This window comes from Lemur catta, chromosome 8 (genome assembly GCF_020740605.2).
Source record: "Lemur catta isolate mLemCat1 chromosome 8, mLemCat1.pri, whole genome shotgun sequence".
In the NCBI taxonomy this organism is placed as follows: Eukaryota; Metazoa; Chordata; class Mammalia; order Primates; family Lemuridae; genus Lemur; species Lemur catta.
This window is the reverse complement of record NC_059135.1, coordinates 93,738,773-93,764,230: the sequence shown is the minus strand read 5'-3', so window position 1 is coordinate 93,764,230 and position 25,458 is coordinate 93,738,773. Positions and strand designations below refer to the sequence as shown.

The 25,458-nt window shown below is 49.1% G+C and overlaps 1 protein-coding gene across 1 annotated transcript in view; it reads right to left on the bottom strand.

Moving 5' to 3' along the window:
- The window catches only part of GLI2 (GLI family zinc finger 2), a 234,802-nt gene extending 209,710 nt beyond the window's left edge, over window positions 1-25,092 (bottom strand). The window contains exon 1 of the mRNA XM_045559177.1: window positions 25,010-25,092. The gene's annotated coding sequence lies outside the window, so the exon portion shown is untranslated. The remainder of the gene's footprint in view (window positions 1-25,009) is intronic.
- Between the last annotated feature and the right edge of the window lie 366 nt (window positions 25,093-25,458).

The window sequence follows — 25,458 nt, the reverse complement described above, 5'->3', positions numbered from 1 at the left end:
GATGTTGTGAAATATGTATTCGGTCTTGGTCCAGTTTCCTGGCGCACAACTCCTAAAATCCTTGGAATCTTCAAAGTGCTAAGTGTCGTTCTATATGCTAATGAGCTGATGCTAATGAGCTGACTGGTGTCTGGCAGCCCCTAAGTAGCTTCAGGCTGGGGCTGGTCACCAGAAAGACCAAGGCAGGATTAGAGGCTTGAGGCTTTCAGCCCCACCGCCAACCTCAGGGAGGGGAGAGGGGCTGATGCCTGAGTGATCACCAATGGCCAATGATATGATCAGTCGCACCTATGTAATGACACCTCCATAAAAACCCAAAAGGACTCGGTTTGGGGACTTCCGGATAGCTGCACGCCCGGGGAGGGAACGGAGGCTCCGTGACCTTCCCACATTGCCTTGCCCCGCGGGTCTCTTCACCCAGTGTTCACCGATATCATCTGTAATGTCCTTTATGATGAACCAGTAAACGTTTCTTCCTGAGTTCTGCGCGTTCCTGAGTTCTCCACGTAGACAGTGTCAGAACTGAACTGAATTAGGGGCCACCCTGCTACAGGACTCTTGCTGGCTTGGTGTGTGGGGAGGGGTGGAACCCACACGTTGGGTCACACAAGTCTCCTGTGCTGACTGCTGAGTGAGTATAGGAGAAACTGAACCTGCTTCTTCCTACATTCGGAGACTCGCTCTGCAGCCTCCCGTGGCCAACCACACCCCTGTGAGTAAGGAGGAACGTGCCGGTGTGCTGGGGTGCGGGGAGAATCACCCAGGACCGGGCACACCAAGGGCCTGGCCCCAGCCACTGTGTCCGCCTTGTCCAGCGGAGGAGGGACGGCCAGCTGGACCTCAGCCTTGGGTCAGGCCGTACGTCCCTGGGCAAGTCGTCACCACTGCACTTCCTCTCTGAGCAACCGGGGGCCTGGAGTGGCGGGTCTCTAGGGCCGGCTGACCCTCACTCTGCCTCTCCCACAGCTGGCCTGGCCTGGCCTTTGAAGGACGGGCTCCCCAGGGCCCACCCACAGCCCTCTCCCCAGGCCCAGGAGGACCGGAGGCAGCGCCCCCAGCCTGCTAGGTGATTTACGGCCTCCTCTGGCAACCTCTCCCAAGGCCGCAGGCCCAGCAGATATTTTCCACTGCTGCAGCCGAGCTCAGACGTTACAGGGAGCCCTGGGTCTGGGCCTTGGGCCTAGCCCGGCTTCCCCTCTGCTGCGCACGCAGGCGGGCCAGAGGCCCAGGCGGAACATCTGTGCCTAGGCCCCAGCACTCTGTCACAGGGGAGGGTCCTGCAGCCAGGCCGCCTGGCCAGCACCATTCACACCAGGCCCTGCCCACTTCCGCTCCCCCTCGCGGTGACGCAGGGGAAGGAGAGCCTCAGCGGCCAGCCCCCGCACTCGGGTTCGCTGCCCCGACGCGGCTCCCACGCTCGGCTGTGCACACAGCCCTTCGACAAGCTGCTGAGATTGTGTGTGGGACTAGAAGTAAAATGCAAACCTCCGGCCCACACAGATGTCTCTGAGGCCTGGTCCCTCGGGGGCCCAGCCAGGATGGGTGGGAAGATGTTCCTGCCCCTCTCGGCTTCAGCCCTTCCCCAGTCATCCCTCCTACACCCTCAAATTAGAAGGGTCCTCCCAGTGAGAAAAAGGCAAACTGAGCTTTCTGCTTCCAGTCAGGATGGAACAACAGCGACCAGATGTAGCCTCCCACCCGAAGTCATCAAATAACCAGACAAAAAACTGGAAACAATGGTTTTTCAGGACAGTGAACATCAGGCAATGAAGGAATGAAAACAAATGAGGTGAGCCCGAGACCGTCCCGCTTGCTGTCTGAAGAGCATTTCCAGGCCACGAGGCAGGGAGAGGGAACCCAAGCAGGACCTGGTGGATTCCTGAGTTGAGGAGACGGAGTCAGTTGAGAGTCCAGGGAGACCAGGGTGGCTAGGTTTGCATGACCAAACACCAGAGAGGGGACAGCTGGACAGAGGGAGAACACAGAGATCTGCAGGGGTTCCCCCCAGAGAACCGCAGCATATAATCAGCACATGCTGTTCCTTCCCCAAGGCCAGGAAAAGAGCCAGCTGCGAAGATGAGCGGGAACAGTGCCCAGTGCAGACGGCCAGTGCCTGTGCCCACCAGCCAGAATGGAAAACCTCAAAAGTCACAGAGCACTGGGCAGAGACCTCTGAAGGATTTTGCTTCAACAGGGAGGAATAGTTAGTCCTAGGCTCTGGTCCCATCTAACAAATCTTCAAAGAAAGGTTAAACTTTCCAAGTAAATCAACCATGTGCCAGAGAAAGCTAAAGGATATTTACAGGAAAACAAAAATATTCAACACCCAACAAGATAAAATTTATAATAACTAACATCAAAGATTACCAAGCATGAAAAAAAGAGAAAAATACAACCCCATAATGAGGAAAATAATCAATTAATGAAAACTGAGCTAGGGTAGACAGAGATGTTAGAATAGCAGGTAAGAGCATTAAAACAGTTATAACTGAATTCCGTATGTCCAACAAGTTAGGTGGAGACATGGAAGACATAAGAAGACCCAATTAAACTTCTAGAGATGAAAAATACACTGAATGGAACCGATGGAAGATTACACACTGAAGAAAAAAGATTTGTGAACTTGAAGAAATAGCAATAAAAACTATCCAATATGAAAAACAATGAGAAAAAATTAGAAAAGAGCATATGAGCTGTGGGACAACTTCCAGTTGCCTAATATACATGTAATTGGAGTCCCCAAAAGAGAAATGGAACAAAGAGGATAGAAAGAAGAAATATTTGAAGACATAAAAACTAAAAATTTTCCAGATTTGATAAAAACTATTAGGTTATGAAGTATGGAATGTCTGATTTCCTTAAGTACTAAGTTTGACAGTTGACATCTCTGACATTTCACTTTGACACTCCTTGTTTTATGTTTATTGTGAAGAGACATCTTCAGTCTTTCAAACACATGCTTTGGCTTATGATTATCTTTCAAAATTTTTTTAGAGCAATATTTGTGAAACCATGGATAAGTATATGAGTTCCATCGTGGAACCAATGCAGCATAGACAGCTCGAAATATCAACCAAGTGTTTGGGAAGGATGTGGCTAATGAACGCACAGTACATCACTGGTTTGAGAAGTTCCATTCTGGTGATTTTAATCTTAAAAATGAGCCATGTGGGTGACCTGAGACCAACGTGGATAATTATGAGTTGAAAGCTGTAGTGTAAGCGAATCCATCTCAACCTATGCGTGAATTAGCAGCAAGGTTTGATGTTACTATTCCAACAATATTGGACCATTTGAAACAAATTGGCAAGGTAAAGAAGCTGGATAGATGAGTTCCACATGAATTAAATGAGTGTCAGAAGAGAAATCATCTCGAAGCTTGCCTTTCTTTGCTGTCACAACATAAAGACAAACCATTTCTGCACCGTATTGTTATGTGTGATGAAAAATGGATTCTTTTTGGCAATTGCAAGTGTTCGGCATAATGGTTGGATAAAGTGCCAAAACACAGCCCAAAACTGAATATCCATCAAAAAAAAGCTAATGGTGCCTGTTTGGTGTTCCAGCAATGGTATTATCCACTACAGCTTCATGAAATCTGGTCAGTCGATTACAGAGGATGTCTACCGAAACCAATTGAACAAAATGGTGAGGATGCTTGCGATTAAGCAGCTGAGATTGGTCAACAGAGACAGGCCAATCCTCTTGCAAGACAACGCTCAACCACATGTTGCACAAACAACACTGCTCAAACTATAGCAGCTGGATTTGGAAACTCTGTCATCCACCATATTCACCAGACCCTGCACCAACTGACTACCACTTCTTCCAGGCTTTGGACCACTTCTTGCAAGGAAAAATACTCAATTCTCAACAAGCTGTGAAAAACACTTTTCGCGATTTCGTCGCCACTAGCTCTCCAGGCAACTTCACTGCTGGCATAAACAATCTACTGTTAAGATGGCAAAACTGTGTGGATAGTTTAGGTGCATACTATGATTAATTGTACTGCTTCTTGTTTGAGATATAATAAACTACAATTTTGGTTCAAAATCAGACACTTCCTATTTAATGACCTAATACAAACGCACAGAAAATCATAAAAGCATCCAGAGCAAAGAATATTAGCAGAGGTGAATAAAGTCATTTGATATAATGACAAAGGAGTCTGTTCATCAGAAGAACACAAAAATCCTAAACATCTATGCACCTAGTAACAGAGCTTCAAAATACATGAAGGGAAATTGAAAGAACTGTTTTAACACCTGAAAAACAATCAATGAATTTCCCATATTACCCAATCCAAGATCAAGAAGAAGATGAGGATGACCACTCTCCCCACCTCTAGGCAACACTGTACTAGAGGTTCTAGCCAGTAAAATAAGGCAGAAAATTAAATAGAAAGCTCTCACATTATCAAGGAAGAAGTAAAACTGTCTTCATTCACAGATGATATGATCATTCGTGCATAAAATCTGACAAAAATCTACAAAAAGCAGGACTTAAGAGCAATACAAAGGCCGGGCGAGGTGGCTCACGCCTGTAATCCTAGCACTCTGGGAGGCCGAGGCGGGAGGATCACTCGAGGTCAGGAGTTCAAGACCAGCCTGAGCAAGAGTGAGACCCCGTCTCTACTAAAAACAGAAAGAAATGATTTGGACAGCTAAAAATATATATATATAGAAAAAATTAGCTGGGCATGGTGGCACATGCTTGTAGTCCCGGCTACTCAGGAGGCTGCAGCAGGATTGCTTGAGCCGAGGAGTTTGAAGTTGCTGTGAGCTAGGCAGATGCCACAGAACTCTAGCCCGGGCAACAAACTAAGACTCTGTTACAAAAAAAAAAAAAAGAGCAGTACATAAAAACCAATTATATTTTTAAATACTAGCACATTGAATTTTAAAATACCACTCACTTTATTTTATAAAAAAATAAAATATCTCAGGATAAACCTGAAAAAAGATATACAACACCTGAACAATGAAAGCTATAAAATATTGCTGGGAGAATGAAAGAAGGCCTAAATAAATGGAAGGACATACCTTGTGCATGGGCCAGATTACTCAGTATTAAGATGTCGATTCTCTCCAAATTTATCTATATTCATCACAATTCCAATCAAAATCTTTAAAAAAAGCAGGACTTTTGGAGAAATTGCCAAGATGATTCTAAAATTCATATGAAAATGCAAAGGACCTGGAATAACCAAAGCAACTTTTTTTGGGGGGAGGTGGTGGCGGGGACAAAGCTAGAGAGCTAAGGCTACATGATTTCAAGACTTATTACAAAGCCTCAATAACCAAGAAAGTATGTTGCTGGTTGGTGTCATCACGGACAAATAGATCAAAAGAACATAACAGAAAGTCCAGAACAGCCCCACACATATATGGGAAATAGATTTTTTTTTACAAAAGTGCAAAGAGAATAATTTTTTCAACATATAATGCTGGAACGATTAGATATCCATATTTTTAGAAAAAGAACTTTGAATCATATTTTGTACTATATACAAATGTTAAAATATTAACAATATGGGTCATAGGCCCAAATGGAAAACCTAAAACTTTAACATTTCTTAAAAAAATTAGGAGAATATCTTTGTTACATCAATTTAGGCAAAGCTTTTTTAGATACAATTCCAAATAGATTATCTATAAAACAAAAATTTGATAAATTGGAGTTCATCAAAATTAAAATGATTTACTATATAAAAGACAGTGTCAAGAGAATGAAAAGATAAGCCGCAGACAGGGATAAAATATTTGCAAAGCATATAACTGATAAAGGACTTGTATCCAGAATACATAAAGAATTCTCAAAACTGAATAATAAGAAAACAACCAAGCCACGTTAAAGAAAAAAAAAATTAAGCAAAAGATGTGCTCAGACTCTTCACCTAAGAAGACATGCAAGATGGCAAGAAAGCACACCAAAAGAATCACAACATTAAGTCATCAAGGAAATGAAAATTAAAAACACAGTGAGATACCACTACACACCTATAAAAAATGGCTAAAATTCCAAAGACTGGCCATTCCAAGTGTTGACAAGGATGTGGCAGGAATGGAACTCTTGCATACCATTGGTAGGAATACAAAATGATACAGCTGCTTTGTAAAACAATTTTGCAGTTTCTTACAGTGTTAAACATACCAACCTTCTGACCCAGACACACCTACCATGGGATCAAGGGGTTCTACTTCCCAGTATTTACCCAAGAGAAAAAGAAAGCATATGCCCATACAATGACTTGTACAGAAATGTTCATAGCAGCCTTGTTTGTAATAGCCCCAAACTGGCAACAACCCAAATGTCCATCAAAATGCATCTGGATAAACAAAAGTATGGTATATCCATATGATACAATACTAATCAGCAACAAAAAAGAATGAACTATTGGTATGTGCAACAACATGGGGGATCTTCAAAATACCTGTGCAGAATGAAAGAAGCCAGACAAGTGAGTACATCCTGTAGGGTTCCATTTTTTTTTTTTTTTTAAGAGACGGTGGTCTCATTCTGTCACCCAGGCTGGAGGGCAGAGGTGTGATCATAGCTTGCTGCATCCTCAAACTCCAGGCTCAAGCAAACTTCCCGCCTCAGCTTCCCAAATAGCTCGGACTATATAGGTGCGCGCCACCACGCCCAGCTGGTTCCACTTTTATAAAACTCTAGAAAATGACAGAAAGCAGATCTGTGGTTGCCTGGGGAAGGTAAGGAGGTGGGATGGGGGACAGATTGCAGAGGGGCATGAGAAACCTTCTGGGGATGATGTATAAGTCCGCTATCTTAATTGTGGTGATAGTTTTGCATGCATAAGTCAAAACTTACCAAATTGTGCATTTAAAAAAACCTCCACTGAGATGTAGTTTTTCTTCCAACTATCAGATTGGCAAAGATCAGAAAGACTGATAACACTCCCTGTCAGCACAGATATGGGGAAGTAGGCACTCTCGTACATTGCTGGTGGGCGTGCAATCTTCTATGAAAAGTGATTTTGTAATATCTATCCAAATTACAAAAACATCCACCCTTGTACCCAGAGATTTCATTTCTAGAAATTAATCTACAAATATGCATATTATAAGGTTATTCAACACGACCTTGTTTATAGTGGCAAATGTTCAACAGGTACCAGATAAATAAACACTGGTATACCCGTACAATGGCACTCCTCCCACACATGAAGAATGAAGAAGCTCTGTGTGTGCTCACAGGGAAGGGTGAGTAAAAAAGGCAAGTTACAATACAGGTTGTACAGTACACTTCCATTTGCGTATGGAAAAAGAAAAAATGATTACATATTCATTTCCATGCTACTTGCCTAAAACTTATTTCTGGGAGGGTACACAAAAAGCTAGTATCACTGGTTCTGAGGAGAATTTACCACCCGGGTGGCTGGGCTAGAGCAGTGGTAGGAAGACTTTACAATGTATACATAACTTTCATGCTTTCTGAAATCATTAACCTGTGAATATTCAATAAGTGTAAATAAAAATGAAAGATAAGTGAAAAATAAAGTGAGGTTGATCTATATACATGTACAGATGTGGAAAGAATGGCAAGACATATTGCTAAGTGAGCACAAAGCACGCAAACTGAGAACACTACGTAGTGCGATTCCATTGGTGTAAAAACAAACAATAACACAATAAAATACTGGTCCATGTCACTTGAGAAATGGTAGAAACCCATGCATACCCGTTATTGGTGGTTATCTCTACTGGGGGGACCTTCTCACTCCACATTATATTAAATACATATCTGAATGTTTAACCTTTTTAAATCTATACTATGTTTATATCAGAAAGAAATTGGATTCATGGGCTGCTCTCCCCTGAGGCAGCTGCATTTTTTAACCACTTGCCCAGAAATACAAATCAAGAGCCTTAAACATGACTTCATCTTTGATCAGGAAATCTACCTCTGGAAATGTATCTAAAGAATGCAATCTGTTACAGTCAAAGACCTCTATCTGTGAGAAAACACTAATATGGTGTTAAGTGAAAAAAGTAGATTACAAAACAATATATATGGGCCAGGAATGATGGCTCATGCCTGTAATCCTAGCACTCTGGGAGGCCAAGGCGGGCGGATCGTTTGAGCTCAGGAGTTCAAGACCAGCCTGCGCAGGAGCAAGATCCCATCTCTACTAAAAAAACAGAAAGAAATTAGCTGGACAACTAAAAATATATAGGAAAAATTAGCCAGGCATGGTGGCACATGCCTGTAGTTCCAGCCACTCGGGAGGCTGAGGCAGAAGGATCACTTGAGCCCAGGAGTTTGAGGTTGCTGTGAGCTAGGCTGACGCCACGGCACTCTAGTCCGGGTAACAGAGTGAGACTCTGTCTCAAGGAAAAAACAAAACAAAACAAAACAATATATGCAATGTGATCCCATGTGTGTAAAAAATATTAGTAAATATAAAGAGAGAAAGGTCTAGAAGGACATCACCAAGGCGCTAGGTGTTTCCCCCACAGAGAACACTGAGAACATGGGCCTGGCGTCGTGGGAGGCTTTTACTTTCTTCCTTTGAAATCTTTTTTCATAATTATTTTATAAAGGACCTGTTTCGTTTAAAAAAGAGAAGGTTATGCATACTAATAATCTCAGAGTATTTATGTACAAAGGTGTTTTGAGAAGAATTACTTACGATAGAGAAAACTTAACTATGATGTCCAAAACAGAGGAAGTATTAATATTTTGACAGAACCTACAACATATGCTTAGCAAAAAGTACTAAGTAAAAATTACAGGATGCAAAACTGTAAACCGCACAATCTTGAAAGTGTAAAAAATATAGTGGGGGGGGCAAAGAAGGGGATACAATGAAAAGGACTAGAATAAAATAGACCCAAAAGACAAAACAGAACTAAAAAATCCAGGTGAGCAAAACTGCTGCTTTAATATTTGGGCCATCATGATCCCTAAGTTGAGGTGAAGACAGGGAGCCTTCTGGGGCTCATCTCAGCTGTCCTATCAGCAGAGTGCCCGTGAGCAGCCACAGGACTGGCCCTGGGGGAGACACACAGTCACCAGCCCCATGATACCACGTGTACCTTCTCTGGTCCAAGGGCCAGAGGCCACCGTCCTGGCTTCTGCAGGGATCTGGCTGGAAGGAGAGGCCTGTCCAGGGCGAGGCAGAGGCAGGTGGCACTGGGTCATCATCCCCAGGCCCAGCGCAGCCTCCAGCAGTCCAAAAGTGAGATGTCATACCAGGCATCTCTTAGAAACTCTCTCTGCTAAACAAAAGATCCCTTCCTGGCCAGACACAAGGGCACAGAAGTATCCAGGCTCTGTCTGGTAAGGGTGAAGCAGAAACTGAATTTCTGGTAAGCAGAAACTGAATTCCCAAAGGCCCAGTAAGATGGGGACTGTGGTGCACACTAGCAGCACATGCTGAAAGAGAATGAGGATTTTGCTTGCGGAGGGCCTAAATGAGCCACCAGTGTGACGTAGCTGCCAAATATATCATGCCCATGTGGACTGCCTTTTTAATACTAACAATCAAGATTTACTGCGTGTTTACCATGTACCAGGTACTCCACTCATACTCACTCTCATCCTCACCATGGCCCTCTGAGGTGGGTGACACGGTTAGCCTCATTTCACAGGCAAGAGAACAGAGGCACAGAGCTGGATTTGCAGTCTGTCTCCTGTGCCTGCTTTGAGCCCCTTGCTCCAAGAACCGTCCGCAGGAGGGGGCTGGTGCACTTGTCCCTGCCTAATGGCCAGGCCAGATGGACAGTGCCCTTCATGGGGCAGCCCCGGCCAGGGCACCAAACTGATGTCCGCTGGTTTGTGTGGAATGGTGAAGCACCTGGACTTGCCCCAAAAGACGGGGTGGTGAGCTAGCCTGGGAAAGAACTGCCCAGGGAAAATGCTCACAGGCCTCCCTCAGAGAGCTGGGGACACAGACGGGACAAGTGAGTGGCCCTCCTCCTGGAGCGGGAAGTGCAGGAGACAGGCTGACACTGGGACAGGCCCACAACCCCAGCCATGGGGGCTGCCAGGAGAAGGACCGCCCAGGCAGAGGGCATCTCCTTTGCTAAGACAAAGGCTGTGCCAGCCCTGCCCCCAGAGGATGTCCTGGTGGTTGGGAAAGCGACCCCAGGGCAGGGAGGGAGCTGAGACACACATTCTATCTTTGGGACCTTGAGCAACTTCAATCAGACCACAAAGCCGCACAAGCATCTGTGAAATGCAAATGATAATACAGACTGCATCAGGCTGTTTCCGCAGCACACGGCCTCCAAGGCCCCTTCCATCTTGGGATGGTGCAACAGCACTTAAAGATGTGAGTATTTCACTCAGGGGCTGCAGCCTAATTCAAGTACATCAGTGAAATGACTGTCAATGAGTCTAAAAACTCCAAATACAACCCTCTCCAATCACTAACAGAGAAACTGTGATCCCAGGTACTGACCGTCACAGCTCAAAGAGGGGTAGAAGACATGTGTCCTGAGAAATAAAGGAGAGACGCAAGGAGGACCTGCCAGAGGTCCCATGTTACTCGCAGAGCCAGGCTGGAACCCTGGTTACCCCACACGATTCCAATGCTTCATCCACCAAAAAACCCTACGTCCCACCTAAAAGCCCCCCAAAGCAGGTGTAAAAATACTGTACACAGAGATTGTGTGTGGGGCCCAAATGAACCATAACTCGTGCTTAGATTTTTAAAAAATACAATTCTATTATATTAAAACTAATCACTAATTAACAATTGCTCTTGCTCTCTCAAATCAAGGAGGTAAATTTGGAGACTGCTTAGTTGGCTCATATTTCTTAAAAGACATGTCAAAGAAAACTGAACAAATGCCACTTTCTCCCACTGAAAATCCATTCATAAACAAACATTTACTAAACTCAAATAAATAGACAATGGCAAGACAGTATTAATGAGTGTTATAAGCAAAGAAATGCCCGAGGAAAAGTGAGAGCCTAGGGATGGGGCAAGAAAGACTCCACAGAGGATGCCATCCTTGGCTTCCTGGATGAGGGAAGAAGAATATGCCAAGGACCATCAGGAAAGGCCTTTAAAATCCCTGTAGTCAATGAATGAAGAATGAATGGATGGGTAGATGAATGGATAGATGAATGCGTGGATGGGTGGATGGATGATGAATGGATAGAGGGATGGAAGGGTGGATGGAGAACAGATGGGTGGGTGGATGGAGGGTGAATGGATAGGTGGAAGATGGATGGATGGATGGATTGATGGATCGATGGGTAGATTGGTGGAGGATGAGTGAATAAATGCAGGATGAATGGAGGATAAATGGATAGACAGAGGAAGGGTGGATGGATGGATGAATGGAGGGTGGATGGATGGAGGAAGGATGGATGGATGGATGGAGGATGGATGGATAGATGGAGGGAGGATGGATGGATAGATGGAGGAAGGATGGATGGATGGGTGGGTGGGTGGATAGAGGATGGATGAATGATAGATGAATGGATGTCAGAATGATGATGGATGGATGGATGGATGGATGATGGGTAATGAAAAAATGGATGGGTGGATAATGGATGCAAGACCACTACTACCCTTAAATCAGTAGAGATGTTCCTGAGAATCACAGTGAAGAGGGTCTGAGAACCAGTCTCATCTTCTCCCCCTTTCCACCAGCCATCCTCTCCAACAGCTCAAGAGTTGACCCTGACAGAGTGTTATCTTCAGGGAGCAGGTTAAGAACAGGTGGAGAGCTGATACACCACTTGCCTACAGATGAGCACGGGTGGCAAGATGAGAAGAGATACATGCGTCTTTGCTGGAAATTCCCTCATTTAGGCAGTTGTACCTAAGCAACTTGGCAGAAAAAAATAACTTTAAAAACTGAGTTAGCCCAAACCCACCAAGGGGAGAATGAAAAGGCAAAGCTAATGATCAATCACTTTGTTGCACATCAGGATGCCAAATATTCCAACCTCAGAGAGAACCTGGCTCCACCACATGTTTATGTCTCATGACCTGAAGGTAAAACACAGGTACACGACAAGTCAGCAGAGTCGTCCTTGGCATTCCCAGACTGACGCCCCTAAAAGCAGAAGCTCCAGAAACGCCACACTTTGCCAGCATTTGCCCCCTGCCTGGACTGCCCTTCCTTCCCCTACCCCTCGGCTGGCAGCCCTCCTCCTAGAAGCCTCAGCCTGGCCCTCTCTGGGAGGAAGCCTTCCCACACTGCACAGGCACAACTGTTTGGTTAATTAAAGGGGCCACTGCCAAAGGCCCCCACTCTGAGACTTTTCATTATTCTGCCCTGTGCACTCCCTGACTAGGGGCTGCCAGAACACCTCAACCCAAAATCCATTGTGAAGTGGGAAACTTGTCAGCCCGGGGCCAGGTAAATGGACCTATCCAGGTTCTCTGGAAGAAAGGTTTGGGGCAATTCCTGCTCCTGGCCAACATTCCCATGTAGCTGCCTTTGAGGTCACCTCACCAATTCACAACCTTCCTAAAGTTGCCTCCCTCCTAGGCATGGAGGATAAGGAGGAAGATGCACGTTAGAGAAACCTGCTGGGATTTCGGAAGCTGCCAGCTCTGTAACCAAGTGAGCAAGGTGTGCCTACAGCGCTGAGCTTAACGAGTGCGGGGCACTTAACAGATGTTGCAGTAAGTGCTAGCTGATTGACTGACGGATTGCACAAGAAATTCCTCTTGATGGCACCTGCCACACCATTTCAAATTCAAGGCATAGAGAAGAAAGTTTAAGATTTCCAGCCCAGTGTGAGAATGAAGTATGAAAAAGGTACTCTGCCTGCTTTGACAGCCCTGCTATCGAGGTCCCCAGGAAGCCCCTGAGGCAGAGCCCTGTGGTGTCAATCAGGGAGGGGTCCCTACAGTGGGCCTTGCTGGTTACCTCCACCCAGGGTTTCTCAATAGCAGCACTGTTGACATTTGGGCTGGATAATTCTTCTCATGGGCTGCACTGTGCTTTTTTTTTTAATTTCAAAATATTAAGGGAGTACAAGTGTTTTTGTTATATGGGTGAACTATATAATGCTGAAGTCAGGACTGTAAGTGTACTTGTCACCAGAGTAGTGTTCATTGTACCCAACAGGTAAGTTTTATCCCTCTCCCCACTCCCACCCTGCCCTGTGCTTTAAACGTTGATAGGCAGCACCCCTGGCCTCTACCCACTAGATACCAGTAGCACCCCCATTGTGGCAACCAAAAATGTCTCCAGACATGCCGAATGCCCCCTGGGGACATCGCCCTGATAGGCTCAGCTGCTCCCAGGACAGCACTCAGGAGCCAACCAACCCTGAGAGAAGGTCTTGCCTTGGGGGTGAGCAAACCTGCCTCTGCTCAGAGCTTGGCCCCCCACTGCCCAGGGGGACGTGGAGAACATCCATCGTCTCTGGGCTCAGCTTACCCATCGGCAAATTGTGCCATATTCTTCATGTGACTTGCATGCTTCTGAACATGCAGAAGGCACTCAATAATTGCTCTACATGGATTTGGGCATAGCTGTTCTGAAAACCTCAAATTAGCACCTCCCATCTCTTCCCAAAAGCTAGAGAGATACTACTGGAAATCCATTAAGGCCTTTGAGGGCCTCAAAAACTGCTGTCCAGATACCTTAGCTAAGTTATTCTGCCTTTAGGAATCTACTTAAGAAAATGATCAGAATTTCAAGTAAACAGTTACACACAAAGATGTCTATCCTAGCATTATCTATAATAACAAAAACTAGAAACAATATAAATGCTCCACAGTGTAAGGATGGTAAAATAAAATATAATAGAGGCAGACAAAGGAATATTATATAGCCATAAAAATCACATTAACAAAAATTATTAACAACATGAAAAAAATGTCCATGATATAATGTTAAATAACTCAAGAATTACAAGACTATATTAATGTAACTTCAATTTTGTAAGAAAATATAGAGCAAAAAAATTATTTCATATAAAAAATAGAGACTGGTAGGAAATTTAACCAAATTTTCCTCTTTATGCTTTTCCTTATTCTACAAGTTTTCTGTAAAAAAAAAAAGTCTTAAGTTTTAAGATTTTGGAGGGCAAATAATTTTTTGTTGTTTTCAATGTTTTTACATCAGTAAAAAAGGCTTTGTTTGAATCCCCAAGTGCTAAACCAAAGTGCAGACCTTGATTTGAATACAGAGCCCTGAGCCCAGCCAAGAGCAGCATCTTCCAACCTAAATAAAGAAAAAGCCGAGGAAACAGAAACAGAATAGAGAGAGACAGGCAGGGCCCGGGGCACAGGGGAAACCCGAGGTATTCACAGGGAGGTGGGCTGGGCAGAGGGTGGAGAGACCCTGGCCTGGCCCAGGCACTCTGCTTCCTGGCTGGGCGGGTGGCCGGGCGGTCAGCTCCGTGAGGCTGCCTTACTGACGCCCACGGCGGGGCAATGGGCCTGGGGCTTGGCTTCTCACTGCTGAACTCAGGACCCAGAAGCCCCGCCCACTCGTGCTTCCAAAGGTGTCAGCCTGACACCACGGCCAGCTTTTCCTGCCCATCCACTGACCAGCCTCGCAAGGGGAGCCCCTTGACGATGGCGGGCAGCACTGGAGGAGCACTGCTCTAGAGAGGGCCTCGGCCACTCTGGCTGAAACAGCAGGGCTGGGCACCTCGGGCCTGTGGGCCCTGGGGCCGAGGGCTACACCTGCGGGCGGACGTGGTGCCCAGGTCCCGCACACCAGAGACCCAGAGGAGATGGAGATGCCACCAGCCCGTGACCCACTTAAGTGTCAGCAAGAGCCCTCAATCTGCTTTACACGTCTGGCCAAGCAAAGTGTGCAGATGTGGACAGGAAAGAATCCTGCGCCTCTCCAGACCAGCCAAATCCCTCCAAATGGCCACCGACTGAACCAGAGTGGATAAGAGTGCAGAGTGGATAAGGACCCGTCCACACATCACAGTTTCAAAGGTATCAGATGTTTTCTTCTTTCATGCTGTCTTGAAGCCCTTGCCCACGTGCACTTGTAACATTAACATCAAGCCAACAGAGTCTGCAGTGCAGGACGGTACAAACCACAAAGCCCCCAAAAGCTGCCCCACACGGTCAGCAGGACCCTAGTGACAGGAATGGCCACCATTCCCAGGACCCTGACTGTGAGCGAGGGCTCCCACACAGGGGCTCATGTGATACTAAGACACGCTCGGGAGGCAGCCCTCAGGTCCTCCACTCCGGGCCGTGAGGCTGGACCGCAGACAGGCTGCCCCTCGCTCGTCAAAGGAGACAGGATGTTCTCGAAATACGCCAACAACGCCAGGGCGCAGGGAGCAGGTGCTGTGAGCCAGGCAGGGACAGGGCTGGGGAAAGGGAGGGAATGACAGGGATGACAACCAGTATTTAGTCAGCTCCCAGTTCTGTACCAGGTACCGTGCCACACACTTGTCATGAGCCATCTCACCTTCTCATCCCCACAACCCCTCAAACGGCTCTCTCCATTTTACTCTTGAGGAAACTAAGGCTCAGAGAGGTTAAGTAACCTGCCTAAGGTCACACAGCTAGTAAGGGCAGGGCTGGGACTCAAAGTCCCACACCCTATTGCCTCCTTTAAAGGCACATTCCACAGAGGGCAGAGTTGACAGTGGCCCACACGCCCACTCGATTTTACCGCTGACACAGCAGCACGGAGGGTGGAGTGCCTGGGCCTGGGCCGGCCTCGGGCAGGAACACAAACCAAAGGGAGGGTAGAGGCAAGGGCACCCGAGGCAAGGTCCAGTCACACTTGTGGATCAGACCATGCACTCAATCCAGACCCAGAGCCATGAGGGAGTCCTCGGGGGGAACGTGGGGCACCAGAATGGTCTACAGGACTCGGAAGGCATTCTCTCCACTTACACGTACTGTGCTCGGAACAGAGAGGCCTCCTCCTTCCTTGGGAGGCACAGACCAAGAACAGAGAGGGGTCTTGGCTTCAGCAATCGGCCTGAGGTCCCACAGCCACGGCGGAATCTCCTCATGACCCAAGCAACCAAGGCTTGGGAGTAGAGCCGGGAGTCAGTGAGGGCTGGAGGTGAGTGGGCAGGTCTGGGTTGGGGGCAGCCTGCACCCCTGCACCAAGCCTCCCTGCACTGACCAGTAGGACCGGCTGCTCTGCTCCCCCCCAGGGTGGGCTCCTTCCAGCTCCCAGACTGATGCCCTCACAGCGTGGGGGGCTGCGGCAGCCCACACCGCCTCCTCTCTGGTGACCTCACCCACAACCGACAATCTATCTCCTTCCTACCCTTCTTAGGGACCATAACAATGTCGACAAGGTAGGCCCTTCAACCAGACCTAAGTGTGTTGGCAGTCTGACCTACTTCAACTGCTCAACACCAAACTGGTCCCGCTTCAGCCACGAAGCAACGAGACGGCCGTCCTGAAGCACGTGCAGTTTCTCACATGGAAGAGGAACAACATACTTGGGGATCCTCGGGAGAGAACCCACAGCACGTAAACTAAGGCGCCGACTTACTTAACACCCTTGCGTTTCTCCTGGGGGGTCAGCAAAAGCAGGTGACCACCAGAGCCACCTTACAGTCTTGTCCACTGTCCCATGAAAGAGAGACCCTAACCTAGAGCCCACTTCTCTGCACCGTTTTGGAGCAGAAGCAACTATTTAGTATTAATATATTCTCAGTCAGTTTGCCCAAACTCCAGTCCAGCAAAAGCTGACCAGGCAGCCGGAAGTTTCACAGTCTGCTAACAATCCAGTCCTGGACTGTCCCAGAACTGAAGGACAGCACAGGAAAAAGACATTAATCCCCATCACCCTATCCTAAAAATCCTGCATAAAATGCAGACTCCAGGGCCCAGTCTGCAGAAATCCTCATTCAGTAGGTTCTCCCCAGGGAACCTGAAAATCTGCATATTTAACAAGCTTCCTACCTGAATCCCAGCCAAGAGGCCCAGGAGCCCCACTTAGAGACCACGAGGCTCTATCTTCAGATGTGCCTCTGTTAACTCATTTCCAGTACTGACCCTATTCTCTTACACTAGTTCCCTTTTTAGTACATCTTAAGTACAGTTTAGGAGAAGGAAAAAAATATAATTCATAAAGGAATCTGGTAGAGTTTTACTGATATAAATGTATATCAGCATAAATATATATATCATACATCCCTCATTTACACTTAAAATTAGAAAGAGCAACTTAACATAGCTACTGTGTGTGTAAATTGCTCTATTATGTACTACTTCTTCTAAAGATGAGTGCATTTTAGTTGCATTCACACCCTACCATCCTGTTCCAACTCCAGATTTGCATACCTCCCCAGTGCAGAAGTACCTGAGCAACTGCTGAGAAGGATTTCTTCCTTCCCTACACAAACAAGGCAATGCATGCACATCCTCAGCCCGCGAACACCACAGATGTCCCCTCACCTTGATCTCCGCAGACAGTGAGAGCCAGCCCTAAATATACTGTCACTGCCTGGACACACACAATGTATCACAACAGCACAACCCACCGCTGTCTGCAGAAACATCTGAGTGATGTGCCTTCAACCTGTCATCAGACTACAACGACCTCAATTTTTTGAGAAGTGAAGTCAAAACTCTACCCTTATCTTCAGAGATCTAAGACATATTTATGTGTCAGCCCTTCCTTCACTGATCCTCAGCCTTCAACAAAGTCTGAAAAGGCTTCCCTTTCCCAGCCAATGTCCCCAAGTCCACACCCATGCACACTCACCAGGTGACCACATCCCAGAGGTGCCTGAGCACTGTGGCTGGCTAGCAAGAGGGGCAGGCAGGGGAACACAGGGGCATATTTCTTGAGAGGCGCCTGACTATACACTCACTCTGCCCAGAGAGTATCCAAGACCCCTCTCTTTCTCTAGACTGAGCCTCCCATCCTACTGGCTGTGGGACTGAGAGAGGGCCACACAGAAGGCAGAGTGTGCTAGCTCCTAGGGTTTGGAAGCTGAGGACCTGAGAGATCATGTCTACCAAGCCCCTCCTTCCACAGAGAGGCAAAGCAACTTGCACACAGTCACCCAGCTATTGAGTGGCTGGGTCTCGCTGTCCCCTGAGGGTAACCTCAGGAGGTTCGGGCTAATTTCTATTTACAGTGCAGCCATCCATGACTCTTATGTTCCTCCTCAACTTTTTCCAGAGGAAAACAGCCCAAAATGATGGTATATAAAAAAGTCTTCCTAGCAGTTACCTGTGTGGTCTTCTGGCCCAACTTTCAGTACCACTGTCACCTTCATAGGCAAGTATTTAATGACTGGCTCTTAAGACGATCTTAACTAGCTAAGGACAAAGATAGGGGCATCAGAGCCCTTCACCCTTCTCCGTCTGGCACAGTTACACTTATCCTGCAAGACGAGTCCAAATGGGAAGCCATCCTTAGTTCCCAAAACAGAGCTAGTTCAGTCCCATGGGATACGGTACCTTGATGGCCATGCTGGAATTATGTAAATGTATTTCTGTGTCCTCCCCCAGACAGAACTTGGTAAGTCTTCTATCCTCTGCTCCTTAGGCCACTGCTCCGTGAACTGTAGATTCTCAAAGAATCAACAAATTAAGAGGTATTTTCTGGTCATTGAGGCCTGCCTACACTGCAAATACTTGCATACTAATCTCCCCATCTCAGGTTTAAAAATATGGACTTGTTTTTTTTTAACTCCCAACATAATGAATGAGTTTAAATATTAGAAGTTGAAATTATTAAGTAAATCATTTCACCTGCAAAGCTTCTATTTGCATAACATTAATTCATGATGGCAGCTAAAACAAATTCATCACATTCTGTATATTAGAAGCTGATTTATGTAGGAATTGAAAAAAATCATGAGCTCAAAATTATGTTGACATGATGTACGTGCTGAATGGAGAAAGATTTTTCTCTTTCCCCCTTTCCTTTTTTTTTTTTTTCTAAATCATCCTAACAACTGAATTATGGTGAGAAGGAAAAGGATTTGAGGAGAGGAAGGACTGGCATCTCAGAAAATGAATAATGCTATGGCCTCACGTGTGTGGCAGGCTCTCAGCCCCAGTACACACACACTCTCCGGTTATTAATGTCAAGTATGCCAAAGATACGCTGGAAAATCATTACCATTCATCGCCACTAAGCGCCATTAAATTTCAATCAATTCAACTTAGCACAAGTGTACTTGAGCGGCCCTTACAGTTCCTTATAAATGTGGCTCAAAAGTCGGGCTGACTTATTGCATTGTCCAAGGCACAAAGCAGCATTGCTAAGCATCTGCTGAAAGGGGCTATCTTGGACCCGGGATGCTCTTTTAACATCCTGAGCATTCATAGATCTTTCTCTTTCTGAGCGCTGAGAGGTCTTGAATCCCTACAGGTCAAGACGAATGGAGGGGAGGACCACCCTTCTTTCCCTGACTTTGGGGTGGGCACAGGGCAGAAAACGGCCTCCTTGGTCTGCAGATGGCTTACAGGAAAAGTTTCAGACGCCACCAAAGTTTGCTAACGGGGCTTCTCTCTCTCCTGGCCCTCGTGAAAGGCCCTCATTCACTCCGCAAACTAAAAAGTAAACTGGAACCCCGTTCTGGGGGACGCGGGAAGGAGGGCGAGCCAACGGGACGCGGGAGGGACACGAGCCCCAGGGCACCCGCGAGCGCGCCTTTCGGAACGGGCACCCTGCCCGGCGGGAGCGGCTCATTGCGCTCGGGGCGCGGCCGTGGGGACCTGGCTGCTGGCTCTCCTCCCGACTCGCCACGAGCAGGGTCCGGCCTCCGCCACTCGCCGGCGGCGGCCGGTGAGCGGCCGCGACAATGTGGCCATTGTTCGGGCGCCGCAAACCAGGCCGGCGCGCAGGTGGGAGGGACGCGGCCGGCGGAACGTTCCCGGCACGGTGGGCGCCGCGGGGACACGCGGCCTCCCCGCAAGCCCGGCGCGGGGCGGGAAACCGACGGGGGAGGGAGAGACGGGAAAGGAGAGAAAAGAGGAGACAAAGAGGAGGGGGAGCCGGAGGGAGAGAGAAGAACGGAGAGGGGAGGGAGAAAGGCGAGACCAGAGGAGAGGGAGGGAGGGACAGCGAGGGCAGGGAGGGATCGCCGAGGAGGGGGACGCGAGCGAGAGAGGGGAGACAGACACATGCACCGTGCAAGCACCGCGGCTGCCCAAAAAGCCTGCGCAGAGAGCAAGAGTTCACCCAGCCTCGGGGCAAAGGCTCCAAACCCAGCGAGTCAGCAGGCGTAATCACGCCAGGGGCTCTGCTTAATTACAGGTTTGAGAGCCGGGTCTGGAGCGAGGGAGACACTTAGCCGCGTCCCGGGGAAGGCCCAGCGCTCAAATGGGTTGTAAGTGTGAGAAATACACATATCCCCCGCCTTCACCCCTCCCCAAGCCCTCTGAGCCAGGACCCTGGAGGACAAGGCAGGTGGGGACTGCAGCGTGGTCGGACACCGGCTCACCCGCACAGCCACAGCGGGACAGGAGTCGCGGCCAAGCCCGTGCCTGTCAGCGCGAGGCCGCAGCCTGGGGACGCCCCGCCTCGGCCTGAGCGGGACAGGGCCACCCTTCCTCCCGCTGCGCCCTCACAGGCGGCCTGGGGCCCTCGGCCGCCCGAGGGGGGAGATCAGTCCCAACCTCCTGCTAATGAATAAAAAGTCCCCTTTATTTCACTACTGTTTTTGGTTCATTAAATTTTCCACAGATTTGCAGAGAAGAAAACATAATCAATAAACCTTGACAAAAGTGAACGTGTGAAAAAGGCCAGAGAATGGAAAAGCGAGATAAAAGTGATATCCGATCACAGATTTCGGAGGCAGATGACGAGCTCGGGGCTGCTGAAGAATCTCAATGGACCGTCCCCCTTTCGCGGCTTCCCTTCTCTTTGCAGAACTCTCCATTCAAGACAATAGAAATGCACTAAAACTTTTTTCTCATGCTAATGGTGAAACGGGGCACTCACAGTTAAAACACACTTCCCAGCAACCGGCCTTTTTTTCAGCAACACACAAGCACACACACACACACACACACACACACACAACCACATTAATTTAAACCCAAAGCCCCAAAACAGTTTAACATGTACTCTCTGGTCACGTCTTAAATGAGTTAATTTCCCCCATGTGTATGATTTTAAGAAACCAGAAACAGAACACAAAAACAGGATTATTGAAGGTTCTTTTGTTGATGAAAGAATTGGGGAAAATAAGATACTAAACATGCAGAAAGTATGCTATCATCCATCCATTTTCCCAGGGTTTTAAATACATTAGCAGTTTTGTGGGTTAAGGATGTTTTTGTCACCTTCAAAACCTAAAAACGATCAATGATTTGTTTTTTTAAAATCCTTGATATTCCACATCAAATACTCTAATTTTGGAGAAAATGATTAACATTAAATCTGGTGTTATATGTTTATTTGAAGAGCATGAAAGTGTCAAAAGTATCGCTCTTTACCAAAGGACGCTATGAAACATCAATGTCCAATGACTCTTTCCCAAATCTCTTACACAAGCCTGAGAAAACAATCACAGAGCACTTTTTCTTCCCTGAGTTCTTTAGAAGTGTATGAGCCTTGTTCACTGAAATTGCTGTACATTCTGGTTGTTGGTACAATCACCTACTCTGCCTCTCTGAATTTTCTGGAATCTGAGAATACTGTCTCTCTCTTTGGCATTCTTCACGTGTTTCACTTGTCCGTGCCTCTGACACTTACTGAAAAGAAGAAAGGGGGGAACTGGTCCCCCAGGGTTCCTTTTCAAAGGGCCCTGGCCCAGCGGGAACAGCTGCAGCTGTCCGCAGGGAGGTCCACCTGGCCTGACTGCCCCTCTTGCACCAGGAAACAGGCTCTGGCACAGGTAGAAAGCCCTTCTGCCCCCAGCCTTAAAGAAGCAAGGCTGGTTTGCTCCACCTCCCTCCAGCAAGCGCCACGCAGATGAAAGGAAGCCGGGTGGAACACACTTTCCCGGGAAAGGGCCAGCTGCCCTACCCACAGAGTACACAAGGATGTGGGACTCCAATTTTGAGCTTTAACAAGCCAGCTGGGTGTGAGGGGGTCATGCAGGCTTTTAAAGTGCACACGACAACCTCCTGGTCTCATTTAATGGGAATTGCTGGCATCTGTGGAGTGAAGTTTTCCCCTGGGGTGGCCAAGGGGGGCCCTGATGGAAGAAGGGTGTTTATTAGGCAAATATCCAATTTTGTCTGCCTGCCTGCTGAATCCCCTGGTTTGCTAATCCAGCCCCAGGGGCTGCACTGTGTACAGGGCACTTGTAGGAGTACAAAAAGCGTGAAGTATTTGTGTATTTTTCAGTCTGCAGTGCAAACAAGCCAGCTACAGTACGCAGTCCCCAAGACCCCCTGAGCAAGGCAATGAGCTGCTGACCAGCAGCCCTCCGGCCCTCTCTTCCCACCAGGCAACTCAAAGGATTTCCTCTCTCTTCAATGCTCGCCCCACAAGTGGGTGGGAGCATCCCTGAGAAAGTGGAGTGGCACTCCATTACAAGGCTGACCAGCCACGAGGGCCTCAGGGTTCACTCCACATGCACTTCAAGGAGACTGAGTCAAGATTCCCTCCAAGGCCTCAAACTTGGAGCAGTGTGGGTTTGGGAAGAGCTTGGAAGTCTCTGCTGAAGGAATCTGAACCCTGTGCAAATTCCCATGAAATCCATTCCCATGGAGGATAAAAACATCTCCTAACAATCCCACCTTGTTCCTCCGTGAGCCAGCCCTGGCTTGGGAGGGCTTTTCTCCCTCTCATTCCCATTCTCACCAACAGACTTTGCAGGTTGCTATAGCCACAGTCTGCCACTCAGATGCCAGCCCAAGTGAAGGCCAGTCCATCTGAGGGCTACCTCCTGGACAGGTAGGCTCTTCCCAATGCAGGCTCTTCCCTGCATTAACGTAAATCCCCTAGAATCAGGCAACAATCTCAAAGCAGGGGGGAAATACAAAACCACCCTAAATCTTACAAAATATAATTAACTTTAAAACTCATCAGACAAGCGACAACTTTCCTTATGGCTGGGTTTGAGTGGAATTTGAATCCCGGAGAGAACCTCTCCAACAATTTCCTGTAACCCTCAGGAGAGAAGGAGCAAGTCTAGGAAAACGAAAGCAAGAAAGATGAAGAAAGAGGAGGCAGGAAGAGTGGTCAAAAAGAAGGAGGGAGGCCCCTGGTGGGGCACGTCTGCAAGGTCTGGATTCTGCATTCTAGAATTACTGCCCCAGGACAGACCAGAAGCTGGGAAAAGCCTGAATAAAGAGCCTAAAACTCAAACCAGCCAGGCAAGGCCAGGGTGCCCTCCCCTCCCCTGAGACCAGCCAGGTGGCCCCACAATGATCTTGCCCCAGGCTGAGCCACTGCAAAGCCGCTCCCAGGCCCAGGGAGGGTCTGCCCCAGACGCGAGGAAGCCCAGCAAAGGGAACTCCCAACCCCGGTAAGGAAATGGGCGGGCAGGGGGCTCCTAGGTGAGGTGGCTAGAACAAACTGATCTCATCCAGGAGGCTGGTGACAAGCCCGCCCACTCCGCCGCTTTTCCCCCGCCCCCCGCTGTATATTTTGGATTTCACAGTTTATTTACTTTACTTTTTGGCACCAAGCCCCCTGAGCATGCCAATGCAATATTTGTTTAAACACTATTTTATGCTGCTTGCGAGGGAAACGTTTACTTTCAAATTCTCCTACATCCCCCAGAGCCTCGTCTGCAAACAGCCTATGAGCGTTTTACAACTGCTCCCTTTATCTGAAGCTGTCGGGATTAAACCTTCACACGACCGGCAAGGGCGGTGGAGCGGGGACCCAGGATACAACCACCGCCACCGAGCTGCAACGCCCGAGCCGGAGGTCGGGCACCGAGCGGGATGCCCGGGCCGCGCGACAGAGGGCCACGGAACCCAGGGCGTGGGACCAGACTCTAGGGAAAGGTCTGCTTTTCTAGCTGGGATCAAGTCTGGGAGCCACAGAACAATTACACAAAAGAAAGGACAGTGGGGAGAGACATGGGGTGGGGGCTGGGGGGGGACCCAAGGTCCGCGAGCGCCTCCGCGGCCAGTCACCCAGGCCGAGGCGCGCGGGCTCCATCCCCAGCTCCCCGCGCAGTAAAAAGTCGGGTTTCCTAGGAAATGACAGCAATTACCGCCGGGCTGAAAAGGCGCCGAGTTGGGTGGACGTCCAGCTCCCCGGCGCGGCGGGCGCGCTCACCCCCACACACACGCAAGCACACCCTCCCTTCCCCCTCCCGCCCGTCCCGAGGAAACGCTCCCCTCTCTCAACCCTTAATAGGATTGGCGCCCAACTCTCTCCGCGCCTCTCCCCATCCATCACACACAGATCAAGTTGCAGTAGTGGATTTTTCAAATTCCTCAGCAAATATACTTGTTGAGAGATTGTCCCGGGGGTGGGGGGTGGGGGGCGAAGATGAGTAGGGGGCGGGGATGAAAGCGAAGGGTGGGGGGGACCGGAGGGCCTGGCAAAGGATTACGTGCGGATCCCTTCGGGAAGTCAAGCGGATCTCAGGGCCGAGGGCAGGAGAGGAGGAGGAGAGCGGCAAAGAGGGAGGCCGAGGAGCAGAGCCCGGCAGAGGGGGAGGGGGCGACGGGGCCGGGGCGGGGAGGAAGGAGCAAGGAAGAAAGAAAGGCAGGGCGCCGGGACGCGCAGCGCGAAGGGGATTAGAAGTTCACAAGTGGCTGGCTGCAGCCCCTCCGCACTCAGCACACTCCCGCAGACACGCTCCCACTGCCCACCTACGGGAGCTTCGGAGCATCCCAGCCTCCGATCCCAGCCTCCCTCCCCCGCAAAAACAGCCCCGGGTTCGGGCACGGTGGCGAGGGGGCGGAGGCCTGCCTGGCTGTGCACCCCGAGAGAGGCGCTTTCCCCCAGGTAGCGAGGGGGTGCAAAGTCGACCCCGGGCACGAGTTCTCCTTACGTCCCCGCCCTCCTTGTCCAGAGCCCGACGTGGGGTCACCCCCACTGGCCTCCAATCCCCCTAAGCCCGGTGCCCCGATCGCCCCGCCGAGGGACCTCCGGGACGGCGCAGCATCCCAGTCTGCCCGGGCTCGGCCGAGGTAGGAGGCGCTTCGCAACGAAAAGCAAGCAAAAGAAGGCCAATGCAACTTTACCGAGGGAGACAAAAGTTTGCCTCTAGCACGCAGGTGGCCTCTCTGGCGCCGGGCGGTGGCTGCGGGCCCCCATCCCAACTTGGCTGGCGGGCGAGCCGCCGCGGGCTGCCGTGTGTCGGGGCTCGGGGCGGGCCAGTCGGGGGAGGGGACCGAGAGGCGGGCGGGGGGCGGCAACCCCTACCGCCGGCGAGCAGGCAGCTCCCCGAGGCTCCCGCGCGCTGCGCGGCCCGCGCTCCTTCCTCCGGCTGCTCCCGCTCCTCCTCGCCTTCCTTTGCGTCCGCAGTCGCCGCCGCCGCCTCCTCCCGCTGCTCCTCGAAGTCTCATTGATGGGAGTTTGAAAAAAAGTCCGCGGAGCGGTGCTGCCTCGGCTGGCGAGCGTCGGCACTCCTGCAACCCATCGGCGCCGCCGGGACGGCGCAGCGCCCCCGCGCGCACGGCGTGAGCACACC